Source organism: Sinohyriopsis cumingii, chromosome 6 (genome assembly GCF_028554795.1).
Source record: "Sinohyriopsis cumingii isolate HCF-2022 chromosome 6, ASM2855479v2, whole genome shotgun sequence".
NCBI classification, from domain to species: Eukaryota; Metazoa; Mollusca; class Bivalvia; order Unionida; family Unionidae; genus Sinohyriopsis; species Sinohyriopsis cumingii.
Genome location: NC_142966.1, coordinates 61,164,788 through 61,184,380, shown reverse-complemented (window position 1 = coordinate 61,184,380; position 19,593 = coordinate 61,164,788). Strand labels below are relative to the sequence as shown.

The 19,593-nt window shown below is 37.4% G+C and overlaps 1 protein-coding gene across 2 annotated transcripts in view; it reads right to left on the bottom strand.

The window, feature by feature from the left end:
• LOC149797059 (scavenger receptor cysteine-rich domain superfamily protein-like) overlaps positions 1-19,593 on the bottom strand; it is a 226,352-nt gene that overhangs the window by 147,645 nt on the left and 59,114 nt on the right. The gene's annotated exons all lie outside the window — the stretch shown is intronic.

Sequence of the window (19,593 nt, the reverse complement as noted above, 5' to 3'; positions counted from 1 at the left end):
ACGAGTAGTAGATTTATGAGCTTTTAGACTGGGCTTACCAATCTGGGTTAACGCCACCTGTGCCCCAGGACTTTGCCGTTCTTACACTCATACAGCGCCAGTATATTCAAATGAGTGATCAGCAGTGTATCCCGTCAACAGGAAAACCTCTGTATCGCCTCTGGCTGGAATCTAGTACAGTTATTTATTGCGGCTCAGGATGTAGCGCTATAGTCTGGCTAATTAAGTTTAGCTGCTTGGGAATAAGAGTCAAGACAGTTTTCACTGTGCTTGCATTTAACTCTCAAAGAGAAATCGAAAATATGTTGGATTAAAATCTCTAGCGACAAAATGTAACCCGTGCCACCGCCGCAGCGTGGTTAGCACGATAAGCAATATGGCAAATGTTTCTTCCAACAGCGAAACAAATCGAGTATGCACAGTTTGATGTCAGCGTACCAACTGAAGTTCATCAAGCAGATATTTTGTTTTTACCACACGATACTATCAAAATACGTAGACGCAAGCGCACATACAAATACGCGTTAACCTTCATTTAAGTTGCAAGTAGATACAAGGAAGCAGAGCCGCTATTAACTAAATTAGCAAGTGAAGTAGCTTCTGCGTTTGAATGAATTTATCAACGTGGTTGTCTACGATGGCCGCAACTGCTACAAGTTGATCCTGGTAAAGACTTTCAGGGTGCAGTATCATCACTGATGAAGCAACATAACGTTGAAATACGACGAGGACACACTGCAATTCATCGCGATCATGCAATTGTTGAACGATTTAATCGAACACTTGCTGAGCGGTTATTTGGATATCAATACGCGAAGGAGATAGTTAAAAAAGACACAAGATCTCGTGAATGGGTAACAAGACTATCAAGTGTGATATCTGCATTAAACAATGAAGTAACTCGAAGAATTGCGTTGAAACCGATTAATGCAATTACAAAAAAAATGTATACCTGTACAATGACATACTTGTTCAAAACAACCAGTATTAGGCAATGTTATCGTAAGATATTTATTTGACCCCTTTGAACTTGAAGGTGGTAAAAAAAGCAACTGGTCCTATTTGGAGCATTACCATACATACAATGTCCAGTGTAGTTACATCCAAAGGTAGACCTGCAATATACAGATTAGAGTTAACTGCTCCTCAGCGTGGTTTTACACGTAAACAATTACAAATAATTCCTGAAGACACACAATTGCCACCATGATCACATTTGTAAGTTTTCAGCACCTCTGTGCCGATTACACTCAAGACATGTTAACATGGTATTCTCACGTGTATGGCCAAGACTATTATCCTTTCTATCTACGGTAAAATATCTTGGATGTTTATTCAAGTACTGCCACAACATTATCGTGTTGCAGTCAGCATAATGATTATTTTGCTGTTGTTTTAGCGTCAAAATAAATTCAGCGTCTAGATCAAAGTTGCGATTATTTTTGTGTTACTTTGTTTATAACTAACTAACAATTTTCTTACTATATCGTCGCCAACAACCTCGTTGTTATTGCATTCTATAAAATTTACAATTCTTCGCAGCTGAGTTATTATTCTGACTCGAGATACTGCAAGATAAACTAACTTTGACCACTCAATACAATCTTCAACAATCCAAACTCGTGTATCAGTAATAGTTAATCCCTGAGATTAATGGATCGTCATTGCATACCCCAACATCCACGGAGATTTATTCATGTTTAACGCATCCTTGACAACATTGATATCAACTTCGACAACATCATTTAATACGAGATTTTGTTTTTCTGCTGATCCTGGTATATCAACTTCGAGGTATTATCGTATCAACCGGTCTATAACACAACGGTACTGACAGATTTGATAATTTTCTTCGTGCTTTTCAAATAACTGTCGTTGAAGTTCATCACGAACTATCTTTCTACTTGCTATTATTAAGTCACCTGGTTTCCATTTATCCCAAAATTTATCCATGGGAGTTTCTTTTACTACTGTACGTCGTGCCCTACACGGACTTTCATTTGTTTGTAATCTGATTAAACGTTTAAACGTTTTTAATACTTCATGAAGTGATCTATGGTCGTCGTCGGTTTCCTCATAATAATCTACAAGCTTCTTTAACCATTTGTGTGGAGAGGTTCCAACAAGCGGCGGTGGTTGACTATGACCACCGCACATAATCACAGCGGTATTCTTCAGTAACAGCCAATCGAGAAACATTTTTAACACATCCAGTGAAACTGTACATGTCTCATCCCAAATTATTATCGCGGGTATATAGTTTTCGCCCATTCGTTCAGGAGTACATTTCGTCACCGTTGTTTTAAAAGAAGCTATGATAAGTACACGATTATACTTTTTGTGTCAGCACTATCATTTTACTTTCATAATACCAAAATAATTCAATAATTCGTGTTGTTTTACCACATCATCCTGGTCCGTCTAGATAAACAGTCTTATGTCTGGATACCGGATCATACACCTATGGCGCCGTTGACACTTGAATCTACGATACAAATAACCGATAATCATTTTTGATTGTAACATCAGCGGCTTCTGCGTAACAGTGTGGCTGTTCTTGCTTTATTCTCCACGATCCCCAATTATGTGATTCATGTCATTGACTCGTGTCATTGACTATAAAATCCAACTCGGCATCATCCTCGATTAACCTTCCACAGTGTCGTCGATGAACACTTCCAACTTGACTAACTTTACCGATTATTTTTCTGCCAAGATCCTTCGCGACTTGTTCCTCGTTGTTATTTCTGGCTTTAGATATATTAAAATTTTAGTAATTTAATTTTCGAGAAGATGAGGAAATATTTCTTTGATGGCTTTATCAGCGTTGGGTGTCTCTGGTTGTGGTAACCAAACTTTGGTCTGCGCGAAATACGATATAATTGCTTCAATGACCGTCAACGACAACAGTACTTTACTATCAAGCATAACTCGTAACAGCAGTATTGGCGCGTATATTTTTCTGAAAAATGCCGACCAAACAAAATAAGACAAAAAGGATGTAAATTCTCAGCAAACTCAAATAACTCAACACGAACAAATCCAGTCAAGGTAAAATCCGGTAATGATCCATTTATTACCACGCTGGTCATTTCATGACTGGGATTACCAAACTGCATTAAATACTCATAACGATCTCCCATCCCAAGAAAACTTCCCGGATAACGCGCTGTCATATCCACGGAAATAACATCGCTGTAATGATACTTGGGATTCCACAATCCGCCGTGCCCGTATTAGACACAGCTAAGTCTAACACGCTCAATAAACTCACCGCGTGGTGGCCTCCATTTATTATTTCCTGGGCAAAATGAGCGGAAACTGAAGGAACAGTAAAACAATTAGTCAACAGGGTATTGTCATGTGCATATTGTCGCGCAAGATCTTCCATCTTTGTGTGAAGAGATTCTGATCGACAAAATTTCTCCGTTGGTCGGTACAAGCTGATTATATTCTCCATCATCAATTGAACTTCAAAACAACCATACTGATACAGGATCAGTCTTATTCCTATCGGCGTTAAAATTAAACATGTTTCTGCGGTACAATCTAACGGTTCTATCTCGTGCAAATATTGTTATCGCGGATGTCCACGCACGCGCATTAAGATCAATAATTTTAATCGGAGCTCCTCTTGATTTATTATTTGATTTGTATAAAATCTCTACAGTTATCGTTGATACTAATATTGGAAGTTTTATTTTTTCCTAACTCGGCGACATCGTTTATTGTAGCTCCTGTATCTTTAACTGATTCTTCCCACTCCACTCGTTAATCTTTTACGTCGTTGGTTTGTTAACCAATTTCCACGTGTCGCGTTTGTAAAATGCTCGGTTACTCGCTCGGCTACACAATTTATCCTTGACAGTTTCATCTGTGCTAGCTCATCAATGTTGGGATCATTAATCGTATAAATTCCATAAATAACCTGGGTTACGGGATGTACTCGTTTGTAATACGGTTTGTCAATCCCTGTCAAATCCTGGTTAGGATTTGTTACTCAACACAGCAACAGTTTTATTATCATACACTGGATCATATTTGTTTTGGATGGTCAAAGTTTTCATTGACGGATCCAATACAACAAACTTTATTTTGATAAAATACTGGCTGTTGTCAAGGTTATTGATAATCGTAGATGCTCGTTGGTCGTTCATCATGGCATCAATGACTTGTTTTGACTTAACTTCATAGTTGATTCTGAATGTTGACCACGCGTGAGCTGTGCCTTCACGAAAAAAAAATTCTTTTCTTCGGCTTCTTTGATAGTTTTAACTAACCTGAACCTGATCGGAAGAGACGGAAGAATCTTTGTCAGTGGAAATTGTGTCACGGTCACATTCGCGTTTAGAAACTTTTGCTACAGTGTTATAAGCGATTCGAGATAATCTTGCAAAACCTGTTTTTTGTTTTGGCGCTTAAGATGTATTCATCTATCATTTAAGCAAATATATACCAAATCAAACATAATGTTGATAATAGTTATAACAACCACGCAAAATTTATGTAAATGGAAGATGATTAAATCAACCGAACTTTGTGATCATAAGTGCAAGGGAAAATAATTTTCGTTTCATGGCCAGCAAATTCGACGGGGAAGTAAAGGTCCCTCCACGTGTATACGCTGTGAAAATGGAACACGATGACAAACACAGTTGTGCATCACGTGTGGTGGTAAGCATTATCGAGAATTATCTAGATACTACAGACGTAAATACAAGTTTGATATGTCAAAACAATATTACATCAAGCGTGATTATTTAAACAAGTTTACACGCACTAATTAAATATATATGTTTATGTATTATGGAGAATGAATTCGTAAAACACCCTGTATTGTAATTCTAATTATTACAGGATTTCCATTGTTTGTAAATATCTTTCTCACCGGTTCGTTTACGAATGTTTTAACGGCATAATTGGTGGCACTCGTTATTGACCATATTAACTCAAATACGTTAGACAACCGCTTATATAACTTGAGAACAGTTACTCAGAGTGATAATTGCCGATTTTGAAACACTGGAAAATATACAAAACATAAGGACCTGTTATTGACGTCATTGATATGATCGAAATTGAGTTTCCGTCGATCCGTTCTGCAGCTAAATACATTGATGCTTGCAATAGGACAGAAAACACGTCGCCGATGATATAATTGCTAAAACATACTCGCGAAAGTATCGTTTTTATATGTTTTAAAATATCAACTATTTGAACAAATGATTTCATTAGGTATATTATGAACGAAAAATCCGATGATGTTTTGAAACGTGAAATTCAGCGACTCAGGGATATCTCAGTGATAATCCCTAACATGACACCGTGTATATTCGACAAACTTAATGTTAAATGTATCGATGACGAGTACGCAAATGATGATGATGCTAGACTCAATAATAGACCAACACACAGAAATGAATATCGTTTAATGAAGTTGAATGATACTGCAAGGAAGGATTCATTTTGGTTTGCCAAAGATCGCCTTAAATAATTTGTACCTTTAACTGTTGCAGTTCAAAGAATCTTTAAACAAATAAGTAAAAAATTCGTCGAAGATCGATAAAAAGGGAAACTGGAAGAACAGGTATCAAAAATGGCTAGCAACGTCGTCAATAATTCCGACTCCGATGAAGAAAATCCGGTCTAAGCAAGGTGATCTTGAATCGCAAGTATAGTATTATCACCCTTTGCTGTGATATTTTTTATTTAATTGTTTATTTTACTGCGTTAGTTTTTAAATCTCCTCAGCTAACTTTATATTATCATCGGATAATACGTTACAGTCAGTTGCTGAATTTGACCATAAATGTCTTCACAACCGTTAACCAACCAATTGTGAAGATATTCAGTGTTTTATGTTTATCTATCAGCTCAGGAATCATTTTTCCAGGGTTGTATTTTCCTTTTCCATTTCGGGAATTTTATTCTTGTATATCGCGTTTTCCACAGTATAATTATTTAACACCTGCGTGGCGCTGTTGATTTATTTATTTAATTTTTATTTTTTTATATTTTTATTTTACTTTATTGTTCTCTTGTTGAAATCGCTGAGTAAGATTATCACCTCGTACAACTCATGTTACTCCGGCAGGGTAATCGTAGACATCCGCGCGTGTCCAGATTTTATACAACCGAGTTAGTCTGATATGATATTTATATGCGACATTTACTGGTTTTTCAACTCCCCGGGCATCGATAATTTTCTTTTCATCCAACGGGGGACATGTATGTGGGTTTGTTAGGCACATATTTTTGGTAATTATAGTGATAATCATGGTAGTAATCATGGAATGAGGAATCATGGTAGTAATCATGGCGGTAATTAATGCGGCAATTATAGAGTATTGTGGTATTTATAGGAGTAATTATGGAGGTAAAATCCACTCAAAACATGTATAAAAAACAATTCTGCATGATTCAGCTGCAAAGAAGGTTGTTTCTAGTCAACGGCGAAAATCACCCTGCCCATAATTATCGTCATTCTTATCGTCATTGTTACCCCATGATTACCACTATAATTACCATTTAGATTACCCATTCCATGATTACCGCTATGATTACCCATCAATGGATCGCAAAGACAAACTTAACACTTCTCCGCGCAAATCAAGTGTCCGTGTTGGTAAAGTTCATTTAAACTTTATTCGCGATTATAGCGGATTATGACATTGCAGTTAGACCGGATTGATTGGTTTTTGCACAATCAGGTATCCAAGCGGAACTTGCGGTGTAAAGGTGAAAAGAATATACCATTGCTGAGCTTGATTTGATTTTTCTGTGTCAACACCATAACTACCATCAATTGCATCACAAACAAGATTGACCGCGATCTTTGAGGTTATATTTACAATTCCCGGTGAAATATGGCGTGCTGTCCATAATTATATCTGAGAATGTTATCTTTTCGAGGCGTTATCATTTTCCACTCAGCAAATATTTTAGGAAAAAACTCATGATATCATTGACTGATTTTCTTAGTTTGTCTGGGTTATATCTAGGAAAATTAAAATTCAGTAGATCTGCTTGTGTTATTGAATGTTTATTAAGAAATAATTGCTTAAATCTGTTTTCTGACTGAATTGCCGCTTGTATCATAATTCGATATATAAATTCAAAACCAAATACAGTTTGATTTAATCTTTTTATTGCTTGATAATCTCATTTCACGTAGAGGTCAAATAAAGAAGATATTCGGTAAAACGGTGACGCATGTTTTCTCGTTATTTGTTTATGTTCGTGACCAATATCATTAAAAACAACTACTAAACCTTCTTTGTTAATAGTTCTGGTACTTTGAACACCATAAGGTTCGAGATATTCAAATGCCCAATTCATTTCGTTATTGCTGAATCTTATTTTGCCACCAGATGAGATTTTTATTATTACTCTGTGTAAGCTGTCATAATTTCCAATATAATGACAACTTGGACGAACTCAGGTGTTGATGCAGGTGACGGTGGAGCAACTTCAGGTCATCCTAACACGGTTCGGATCGATGACTGATATATATCAGCTACGTATTCTGGAGAATTTATGTCTATTGCGGCCGATATTGTTGGTTCATGAACCGTTATAGCTATCCTGGACTCCCGTCCAGTTATCGATTTTATTCTACCCTGAAATTCATCACTGACTTGTTAAATTTGATAATTTCCCGTGGGTTTTCCAACGACCTGCCAATCAGGAGTACTCTCGGGTTTATTTTTTTTTTGCAAATACTAACAAATTATTTGATTGTAGACCGCCGAATGATCTTGATCGGATATCGGGCCAACTGTAGTATACACGCAACTGCGCAAGAGCTATTTATTTTACTGGAATCGCGGTTGGAAAAGCAACACCAAATTCAGGATTGGTTTTACTTGTTGATATCATTGTGATTCTCAACGACATTTTGTCTGCGGCTATCTGCTGTAACAGTTCTTTCATTATGATTATTACGATTATCTAAATCAATTACTTCATTGTATATTTTAATCATCTCGGTGAATTCAGAATCGATATTACGCCATCGTTAAGGCTTGATGATATCATCGACGATAATTTAGAATACGTCCCACGGCACCAATGATCGCGGTTATTGAATAAACACCAAGGTCGATGATAACTAAACGTCTACGATATTTTGTACCTTGATTGTATACTCATCCAGGATGATCTCTAGCGAACTCAGCGAGTCGCGTATATGATTGTATCTAAACGTCTGCACATCCTTCGTTATTAATTTGGTGTACTTATATCAACAACAAATTATACATACCGTGTAAATGACGCTGTTGCCAAACTGAACTCGCTGGGTGTTATTCTGAATATTTCACTGCAATCATTTTCTATTAACGCGCTGACGTTAGTAACACCAGTAGACGTACTCGAAGACACATTCAATTGTACAGATGAGAACAATGTAAACCTGTATATACCTTTAACAGTTGCGGTGTATCTGGTATTGTTACTTTGAGGCGTCCAGGTGAGAAAACCCCACTGCATCGAATACACAAGATTATTTTTTTGTTTGAGTGGTACTTTAATTTATCAAGTCACTGAGCAACAGCGGAAAAACCGCTTATGATGTTACTGACATTTTTCTTGTTCACGTCGACGTCGTTTAGTTTTACAGACGTGGCGTGTGGAGTTCCAAAAAACTCTTCTGCGCCTTTCTTAAGCCGTTGAAAATTATGACGAGTATTATTAAACGAGCCTACATGACATCGTACTCGGCTCCCAACGTGGATAGTTTACCATCTATGAGATCTACGAATTATTTTGTTTCTGCATTTTCGTCAGATGTTAGATCTCTCAGCATGACTATTTTGTTGCCGTTCATAGAAAGTTCAACTGTCATTGTGTCGACGTTTTTTTTTCTTCAGACGATCAGCGACGTTTTTTTAAAATTTCAGTTCTGATAGCCGCGATTGAAATACTTGAGTCTCTGATTTTAGCGTCGCCGGTAAACACAGGAACGTTATCCGTGGTACCACCAAAACCTCTGCGAACTATGTCATTGTATTTAATATTACTTGTTTTTAAAGAACCGTATTTATCCTGAAAAAAGGAAACTTCGTCGCTCTCAACTCCAGTGATCTCTATGATATCAGCGAGGTCATCTTTGGTTGCGTAATTTGACAAGTCTACTTCGCCATCGACTGTTTTTTTTTTTAATCTTAGTAATGCGGAATCTTCCGTAAATATCAACCATGCAATTTTTTCACGAGCATCTAAATCACGTTTTATAAACACTGCACTTGCACACGCATGCACAAATAATCTCACTGTTTCTTTTAGCGTTATTGTGGTTCCGGATTTTTTTATTGATGCGGATTGCAGTTTTTTAATCTGAGCAGGAGTCAGACTAATATTAACCTGATGGTATGATGACATTTATGGTTATACTTGTAATTTTAAATCATCGTGCGATTTCATATTTGGAACATATTACATGTTTTCTCCTGGTTCATCAACAATTCTCATTTTTTCACCAGTACCTTCAAGCAACATTGCTATAACCGCGATTGCTCTGTAATTAACACCAGCTGGATTTAAGTTAGCTCTAAAGTGTATATCAATGACAGATTGCCTAAATAAACCTAAATGATCCAGTGAAAAATAATAGATTGGATACAATGTTGTAAAATCCAACTGTGAGATTTGTAAACCAGTATCTTCATTTTCATCGCGTCCCATATACGACAACAATCGATGATACAAGCGAGCAACACGATTGTGATCAAAATTTAAAATTATATCCTCAGATGGCTATTGGTGTCCATTTATTCGTAAAGAAACCTCAATAGCTCCAAGGTTGTCAAATATCATGTAGCTATATTGTTGATTATCCAACCGATCAGCATTTTGCAGCGCAACAAATATATGTCTTGGTGCAGAAATACCCTGCTGTGTCGTTATTTGCCTTGTAAATAACCCGGCAACATTAGTTTTAATACTATCTGTGGACATTTCAGACCATGACAGCAACGACTTACCATCTGTTTTCATAAAAGAGAGTAGTCGCTGTTCTTCAGTAATTGATGGAGTCATTACAGGCATCCATAGTGAAAGTTTAAACAATATTAATTTATCAGCAGCAGTAGTATATGATCGCCAAATAGCATCATTATCACTACCCTTTATCACAAGCACAAATGAGTGTTTAGCCCCAAAGATAACTTTTTCTGACATCTCTGCAAAATCTAGAAATATGCGACAGTGGAATCCCATATGAAAATCTTCTACAGTCAACTTTTTAACATTACTCTACGTGTAGCTAATCCTAGATTTTAATTGCTGGTGGTGCTCTGATGCATCAAAAATTCAGCGTCAGGGCAGTCTATTGCTGTAGCTGGTTGTGGGTCAATCGCAATATTTCGTGTTACTTGCACTTGAACAAACTGCCTGTTATCAGGATGATTAGTGTTATCTTTTGCAAACACCATTGACGAGCCAATTAGTCTTGTGTAATCGTCGGAATATTTTGCTTATCCTAATATTGGTGTTTTTCCATCAGTCGTGTATGTGCCACTGTCAAATAACGCCATAATACCATTATTAACAAAACCAACTATAGCATCAGCTCCATATGCTGTATTTAGAGGAACATCTGTTACAAGTTCGCCTTCTACTTCAGTGAACGCATCGGAGGGTAGAAAATATCTACGAGTATCATGGACTTGCAATTAAATTCTTCCTTGTGCATTAGGTATACGTGCTTCAGAAGAATAATACTGATTCATCTTTGTGAACTGGTGCGTCCATGTCAAATGCTGTTTCTTAGATACGTTTGAACATTGTATTGTATTGCCCATTTTCCAAATGGTCATTTGGATCATGATCGCGTACATCTACCAAGAACACGAAGACGGTTTCCTGAAATAAAATATGTGTTTACTTCATCGCAGTTTCTGCTCCAATTAACGCTGCTAGTTTTTGATTTATTATTCTACTGATATTTGCTGACATAACTTCGGTGGATGGTAATTTTACTGGTTGTGATCGGACAACTTGCGGTTTTCGTATCAATCGTGCTATTCTGTCCTTGATTGCCGAGAATGCTTTACCAGCAACGTCGTTGACTACACCAGGGACTTTTTCTCTAATAACATCAATAGCTTTCACTGATAATTGTTTTGCGAGTGGTGCTGCCTTTGGGGCCATCCTTGTAAATAATCCCTGAATAACATCACTGAGTCGGTCTCTGTAAAACGCTTTGTAAATTGGTAATCGTGAGTTTACTATTCTGACCATTACGGGTCTGCGTTGAGAGTTATGTATGATCATCTTATGTGTTATTTATTTATCTAATCTCTGTAATAGTCATCAACGAGTTCATCAGTGAAAGATCGATAGTCATTAATATCCATGATACCGCCTTGAAATAATCGTCGACATATATCAGCTGCTTCATTTATAATTTCTGGAGAATTATTACCTGCTCGTTTCCTCCTTTGAGAACTTCTAGTCTTTGCACGTCATCAAGAATATTGTTAGGACAAGCAATAAAACCACTTCCTCCTTACGTAGTTAGGGTAGTAAAACCACTTTCATGTTGTACCTAGCTCTTTTGGAATGGGATCATTTTTGCTTGTTCTATTTGGCGATATCGCTGCGTTTTTGGCGATATATCTGGCAGTACAGCAAATTTTTCATTTGAATAATTTTATCAAAAAAATCATGTGTTGTTTTACTGATTTGTGAAATATCTTTGTACTCACGAAATACCCAGGCAATAGACTCATGTTCTGGAGTGTTATAAAACTCTGGCTTTAAAAACTGATGCCGTAGTTGATAGCCACTCGTAGCAACAGCGGCAGGATCATTCATAATTGCTATATAACCTTGCTGAGTAAAATACCTGCTTTTTAATTCTGGCTTAGGTAAATTTCCGACGATATTTTAACACCCTCCATTCCAACAGGTGTTTTATTGGCAGACTCCATAGCTTCGCTGATTTGTTTTGGTAGTGTTTCAACAATATAGTTTTGTTCCAGCTATGGCGATTTGATCAGTTGCTTTAACAATTGGTCTAAATAACTGTTCTGCACCTTCTGCAAATTAAACTTGGGGTTCTTGACGCGCTTGTAGTTTTTCTTTAACAGAATCTCTCAGTGAATAGATGTAATAACTGCTTCTAATCGTTGACGAGCTAATCTAGCTATGCGAGATTCTTTAGATGGTGCAATTATTTGATATAATTTTATTTAATGAACAGCAGCAGGGTGAGTGCTGTCTCATACTCGGCACCGCAATAAGTCGCTGATTTTTGCGATTTTTTGTCAGTTTTTGTCGATCAGGGTAAATATTTTGATGGCTTATTTTGCGTTTCTATGGATGAGTCAATTAGAGTCTGTTCACCCTCTTTGCTGTTATATCTCACTCATTCGTATTAAATGTTTGAACAGGCGCCCGACCATGCCTCGAATGCAACATTTGTCCTCACAAATGTCAACTCCTTTTACTAAAACATCAATGTCGATGATGCTAAGGAACATAAACAACGATTCTGTCAACGTCAACGTGGACGTGAACGGAAGAGACACAAAACTCAGTGAAATATTGTCAAGGATAGAAGTGGATCCGAATTCCGGCCGTGATAATATTAAAATAACCTTTACATAAACAGCTTCATTAACTGATAAGCAATTCGACAAATCAATATTATCATAAGTATGATCAGCTCAGGCAATTCATTCTTGTTCATGGAAAATGGATTATTAAAGATGCAACAAGGTGAATATTTCCTTGCGCTATTAGGACTTGTCACAGATGTTCCGCGTCTGATGGTGAAGAAGCTTCGTACAACGGCAGCACAGCTACATTACCAAATTCCGTCATGGGTCAAAGGAACTGAAACTATCAAGGAAGCTCACTGATGACCAAGACGGCCGCCGTATCTCACCCACCATCGCCGCCAAGGCAGCTGCATATGTTCACAAAATTATGTTAGGGATTTACAAGATTTCCATGCAATAATGGCACACGCATAAAAAACAGGCAACGATGCTGTGTAGCTTCTTTCTACCATGCTTCTGGAAATCTTATCAACATTATGGCATGCGCATCGTGACACCGCTCGCGTCCAGGTTTAAGGTGAATTTTTTCTCAGCGTGCACTTAATCATGCCGCTTATCGCCACAAAAAGACCCAATCAACAGAAAATTATCTGCTAAAAATCATAAACCCGTCGTTTTGAAGTTATGCCTATATAATCTTGAATTGTGAAGAAATTGCATCCATTAATAATGAACTCGAAAAAAATTTGCATCAATCCTCGAGTAGTTAGAGAAATACACCAGCGCAGATTCAGAATATACTTTAGACGGATGAAGAGACGTTCACTTTCATAAGCCTTTTTGCGGGTCAAGTTATATTCCAACACCATTGTATATTACGCCGTGTGATTAAAGTGAGAAACGACGACAATCGATGTTGTTTTGAATTGGCTATCGTATCTACGTGTAATTCTGAGAGGGATCGTACTCATCAGCCTTGAAAATAGTAGCAGCACGTGTATACCTAAGGTTTGGTAACAATTTCATGTACAGGTTTCTGAGGCCATACTCAGAACGTTTGATGATTTTAACCCCGGTATAATCGTTAAAACTTGTTCGCTTGGAACCTAGGCTTTCATCCTAAATTACATTCAAGCGCGGCAATCGAAGCTCCTACGCGGACGCGGGCTACCGTTGATTATTTGTACTTGAGCAACATGGATGACTCAGACGCAATACCATTACGTGTGGATAAAAGTTATTTTACAGCTGCTTTACGGACCTATGAAGCAAAAGAGGGAAACAATTAGGTATTGACGTTATCTGCATGTATTCAGCACCCCATAGCTGCTTGACAATCGTAACTTTTAGAGCGGAGAAGTCAGCAAGTACCATGAAAAACATTCTGAAATTAACCGCTGTACAGCTGAAGAGAAAAGTACCTTATGTAATTTACGATGACTTTGAATGCCTGTACTCTCTGTGGAAGCTTCACTTCACGAGGGTCGTCAAATACAGCGCGATTTGCTGAAAGGTTTCCAACTATTTTCGTTACACTGTAGTCCCATGTGACAGTCAAACTGACACGCCAATGTTGTATCTTGATGTGTTTCCCAAATTCTCGAACTTACACCAAAATGGATCAAGTAACCGTTTGCCTAGCTTGCGAGCATGATTATGACCCGCAATGACATCAACGAGTTTTCGCAGCCAATAACTGCTCAATCTTTGATGGTTCCTTTAAGAACGATGGTTCTGAAAACTCTGATAGAAATTAAAGCACCGACGTGCATGATACCTGTCATCACTGGCTCGTACACAGGAGCCATACACAACATATCCAATCTACATCTGCGAATTTAAAAAATAATAGAATAATTAGGGATGTACCTTATTACCTGATCGAACACGATGGCTACTTCATCATGCAAGGAGTCACACCAGCGTCGACTTCACCAATAAAGGTCACAACCAACAGCACGCAAAATACTTTTCCATGTCGAATTGATATTGCCGACAATAAAATATCCGGTTTGCTAATGGGCAAAGAAACCTACCCAGTTAGTACATGAATCTTACGCAGAAGTTTTCTAATACTCATTTGATACTGATTATTGTTTTCTATTCGTCGGTGTTCCGCGAAGGCGTTACAGATGGCGATTACGTGCACTCGAATAACGTTTGCTTCTTGTTTGATTGTCGAAACCTCAATGACTACAACGATATGTAATTGTGGATGGGTGTCTTACAATATCGTGTATGTAATTGTGGTCATCGCGATACTGTAATCTGTGTGCATAGCTAGATTAAGCGTACAATTTTTCGTTGCGAGGAATTGCCTGAGAAACATTGCTTTCGAAACCACGGATCGAGCTGGATGTACAAATGGGGATTGTCAAACATCTGTGTCAGGGTTTAAATGGCCCAATTATTCCGAGATTGGACGAATACGACCCTACCATCCCGAAAAGTTATATAAGGTACCATTAACCTGGATAGCAGAACGAAGATCTAACCGTTGCCAGTAGGTGACTTTCAATGGATCGATTCTGTTTACACTATATTGTGATAGCAACAGCGACATCGGTTGGTTCTTCGAAGTCGAACCTTGAATACCACCCGGACAACCTTCACCACGAGCATAATGATTATCTTCTGATACCTTAAGCATTCCTGGGCCCTGTTAATGGACAACATCGTGTCAGTAGCTTATGGTCTCTGCGTACGAATCATGCAACTGTAACTGTGGCTGGGGATGTGTGTGCTGCAAGTCAATCAGGTGATCTGTTTTCGCCAGCGCAATTGGACGGTTCATTAAATCAAAATGATGACAGACCTGTGCATGACTTCCGCGAATTAATTTGAAAAAGAGTTTTTTATAGTAATGAACAATGCCGTGTTCGTGAAAACCATGGAGACTGTCTGGAAATGGTCCAAATTTGATCTTGTGCGGGATAGTAACCAAAAGAAACTTTGGACCCCGCATTTAAGTTATGTCATATATATATGATAGTTGCCTCGTAGGCTTACACATTAAATAATAAAGGCAGAAGCTGACAAAGCCAATGTACGTTGGCGTATTATTGCTGGATTTTTCAAAACTTTTAATGTATGAATCTTATCATGAGACGTCAAACCACCGTACTGCAACCGTGTCAATTTGCTGTAGACAGACACGGACTCATTGTTGATGCACATCACCAAAAATGACGTCTACGCAGACATATATGTGACATCGCTCACGTACAAGTTCGATACCAATGAGTAACGGAACGAACAGCCGCTGTTCAGCAACACCAACATGTAGTCAATCATGGTTGGCTCTGATGGATCCGGACTGATAGGACAAAACATTACGAAAGCGAAAGACGTTACCAAGAATTGTACATGGAGTGTTTACACGAGCAGGGCGAATTCATACATACGGCAAATCTTAGCGGTTCGCGGAAACATCGCATCGGTGTATATCATTGCACCAAGTTGAATTTGTAACATCTGGACCAAGCGATGTATATTTTTGATAGAATTACAACTTACGTGTACGGGAACACGCAGATCCCAAAAGAGATCTTGTTAGTAATATTGTATCCGCAGGAATAACTTGCAATTGCTCTTGAACTAATGCCGTAATTGGAAGTTTTGACGCTTGTTCATCCAATAAAGGCAAAATCGTAGAGCGTTGGTTGCCCCGGAATATCAGTCAGGTCGAAGATCGTGAACACATTACCGTATCATATCGGGTCAATACCACCAGGTTGAGTCTTATAACTCATCATAGGCATGCATACACCAAACCAAATTTGTTCCGAAAAAGATGTTGCTGCACTGGTAAAGCACCTCTTGTTATCTCGAAAGAACATGACAGCAAGTTGTTGGAAATTGGTGGTAAAGATTTATTTAAGAAAATGTTCCTCATTTCCATATGTTTGCGCTTTATATTTGATACCCGTTGTATACTTTATTCATTATTGAGAAACTCGGCAAGCAACGTTTCCTTTTAATGAACAATGTTTACATCTTGTGGCATGTCAATGATACAGTGTACGTACTATGCATATATCCCGGATCACTGTCATCTCACCTCTGTCTGTGTGGGTTCGAATCCAGGATTCGGCCAATGTGGGTTTGTGAGAAAGCTTGCCATTAGCTTCTCGTGGGTCGGGGTTCTTCTCGAGGTTTTCCCGGGTTCTTCCTCCACCATTAATACTGGATGCCATGCATGGCCTATCGTGTGCTGAAAAATGGCGTTAAATCCCACAACAACAACAACAACAAAAACAACATGCATATACCCCATATAAATGTGTATGTATTTCAGTAAATATAAGACAGGTGAGACAAGCAACATATTTAACTTTAGGTACCATGGGTTATTTCTTTTGAAGAAGATGCGCATGACCACAGTAGGCCCATCAGAATGCATGGATGTTTCATACGCATTATTTCATTGTGTCAACTTTCCATTTAATATACAATAACCCAAGGGATTTCACCAGACACGTTAATTATGTGCATGAATAGCGATAGTGGATCTAAGATGATAAATATTTTTCTGCAATTTGAACCTAAGAAAGCGAAACGAGCAATGACAAATGCAAACTAAACATTCCTGTTTTTGTAAGCACATGACCTACGTCTTTGCCATATTTTTCTTCCCTTTAAGTGGAAGAACTTACCAAGATCACTATCACTGTCACCAATAATAGCAACAACAACAAAAATTGATACCCTTGTCCATCTTAAAAAGAATTTAATAGATACAGTTATCAGGTTTTTCAAACTTAAACATGTATACATTTTTCTAGACCAGAGCAATAACTCAAAAAATAACTTCCGAGGTATCCACCCATGTTTTCTATTGTCTTTTTATGTCAGAAATGTTTTCCTTGTATTTCATTTCATATACTGTCATTTGTCCATCTGAGAAATTGCAAAGATTAACCATATATAGATTGAATATCGGCGTCAAAGCTCGAGAAGGAAAAGTGACTGGTTTCCGTAAAATGAATGCAATGTATGTGTTCCATATAAAATAAATGTATACAGAACGTGACTGGAAGCATTTCACTTAGAGATCTTTCAGAAATTAATAGCAAAAGAATACAATACTGTTACAACTTTAAGCGAAATAAGTGGTGACTTGAACGTCAACATCATGCGTATCATCATTAGTATCTGCAAACACTTGGACATTATTCACTGAGAGGAATTTATTTAGTTTAATGATTCTGTGGAGTTACAGGTATATTTCAGATTAATTGGAGCAATAGCAGTTTTGGATTACTGTGAATTCATTTCAAAAATATTTGGATTTAATACGGGATTACCATGATCATAACTGATTAACATTAATACGGAATTACCATGAATTCATTTAACGACATTTCAGGAGGATATCACAGTGATTCTTCTGTACTATTGATACATCAGTACGTTACTGCCCTTCATTCCGAATACTATAGCAAATTGTGGACTTTAGGATTTCATTCACCAAAATGTATGTTAATTTTTGTTCTTTAACTTTGTACGGTAGGAAAATAAATTATTATTTTAATTACACAAAACCTTTTCGTTTTAGCTTGCCCGTGCAATGTGCAAGTTGGTTGCACAGTTAAACAAACTTTCAGTAAGGCGGATTTCATTTTCTGCTGATCCAAGTTAGTTTGTGATCATAACTGATTAATATTTCTGTCTGCAACTGTACATTCATGATCATTGCATTGATGTTTAACGTATTGTTCTTCAATCAATATTTAAATTACAGTTTTATTTTTAATTAGCTCAGCTGAATTAATGTCTTAGATACTTTGAGACCTTTTATGTATAATTTCCGACATTTTGTAGTAAGGAAACGACAATCATATATGAAATAAACGGTTTCTTTTTTCAAGCTTAGATGATGTGAAAATATGGACTGAAATATCTATTGCAAGACAGAGAGTACTGGGAATTAAAATAAAATCTCAGAAGAGTAGGAATTAAAATTTCTGTAACCTGTATGATAGTATTATTTGTATTAAAATAGTAATTCTGAGTAACGTCAGTTTTTGGTAATGTGTGCTTAATCGTAAGGGAATATGGGCTCGTGTGTACAGGCAAGCCGATGGGTGCGGTTTACCCACGGACCTGGGTTCGAATCTCCGTAGAATACAAATTAAAAATTCTCTAACCTGTATATTATTTTTTTATTAAAATATTAATTCTGCCTAATTCTTCTATATGAATCCAGGGATGGCACTTTCCGTTAATCCTGGTGTATATTTATAATTTTTCTTTCTCTCTCTCTCTCTCTCTCTCACACACACACACACACACACACACACACACACACACATAAACACACCATGTAATTTGGACCAGCAAAACTAACTTAGAAACTTCATTTTAAAGAAATTCAGGATAGCACAACAAGGTATGTATATTCATTGCCATTTCTATTACCAGCGATAGTTAACATTTTTATCCCTATATGTTTGCAAGCTCTTTACATGGCCAGTATGACCTGCGTTATAAATCCAAACATTTTCTATAAAACACAAGTAAAACGTGGAAAATTGCGAAGTAATTAGTGCGTGACAGGCCATTTCGTCAGCGGAAAAAGCGTATTTGTCTTCTAGGCTTATTGACCATGATGCTTTTGCTTTTCTACCAAAACACTCCTTATGCAATTGTATTTTATTTCGAATTTAGTCCTTGAACTGACCTATTAAATGGGATGTATGTGAGGAGACAGGATAGTTCTTGGCCTTAATATTCTTTTATATGCTACTTTATAGACCATAAAGAGCACGGCTCTTGGTCTGAACCAGTATAATTGCAAATCGTTATGAACTTCTCTCTTACAAAATATTTAAATTATCAGAATTGTATTTACAATGCTGCATGTTCCACGTTTTGTTTGTCATAACGACATCGCTGAACGTGGTGGATATCATGTTCAGTCGTTTGTCTGGTTGAGAGTTTCTTTAGGAATCATCGAACTGATCCACATCGTCACCTGTATCATCTCTACTATCAATTTGATCAAACAGCTTATTTGATTTATTCACAGACAAATATAATAAATCTAAAGCTCATGCATCGGCTACGAAAGTGTACATTGTTTGTT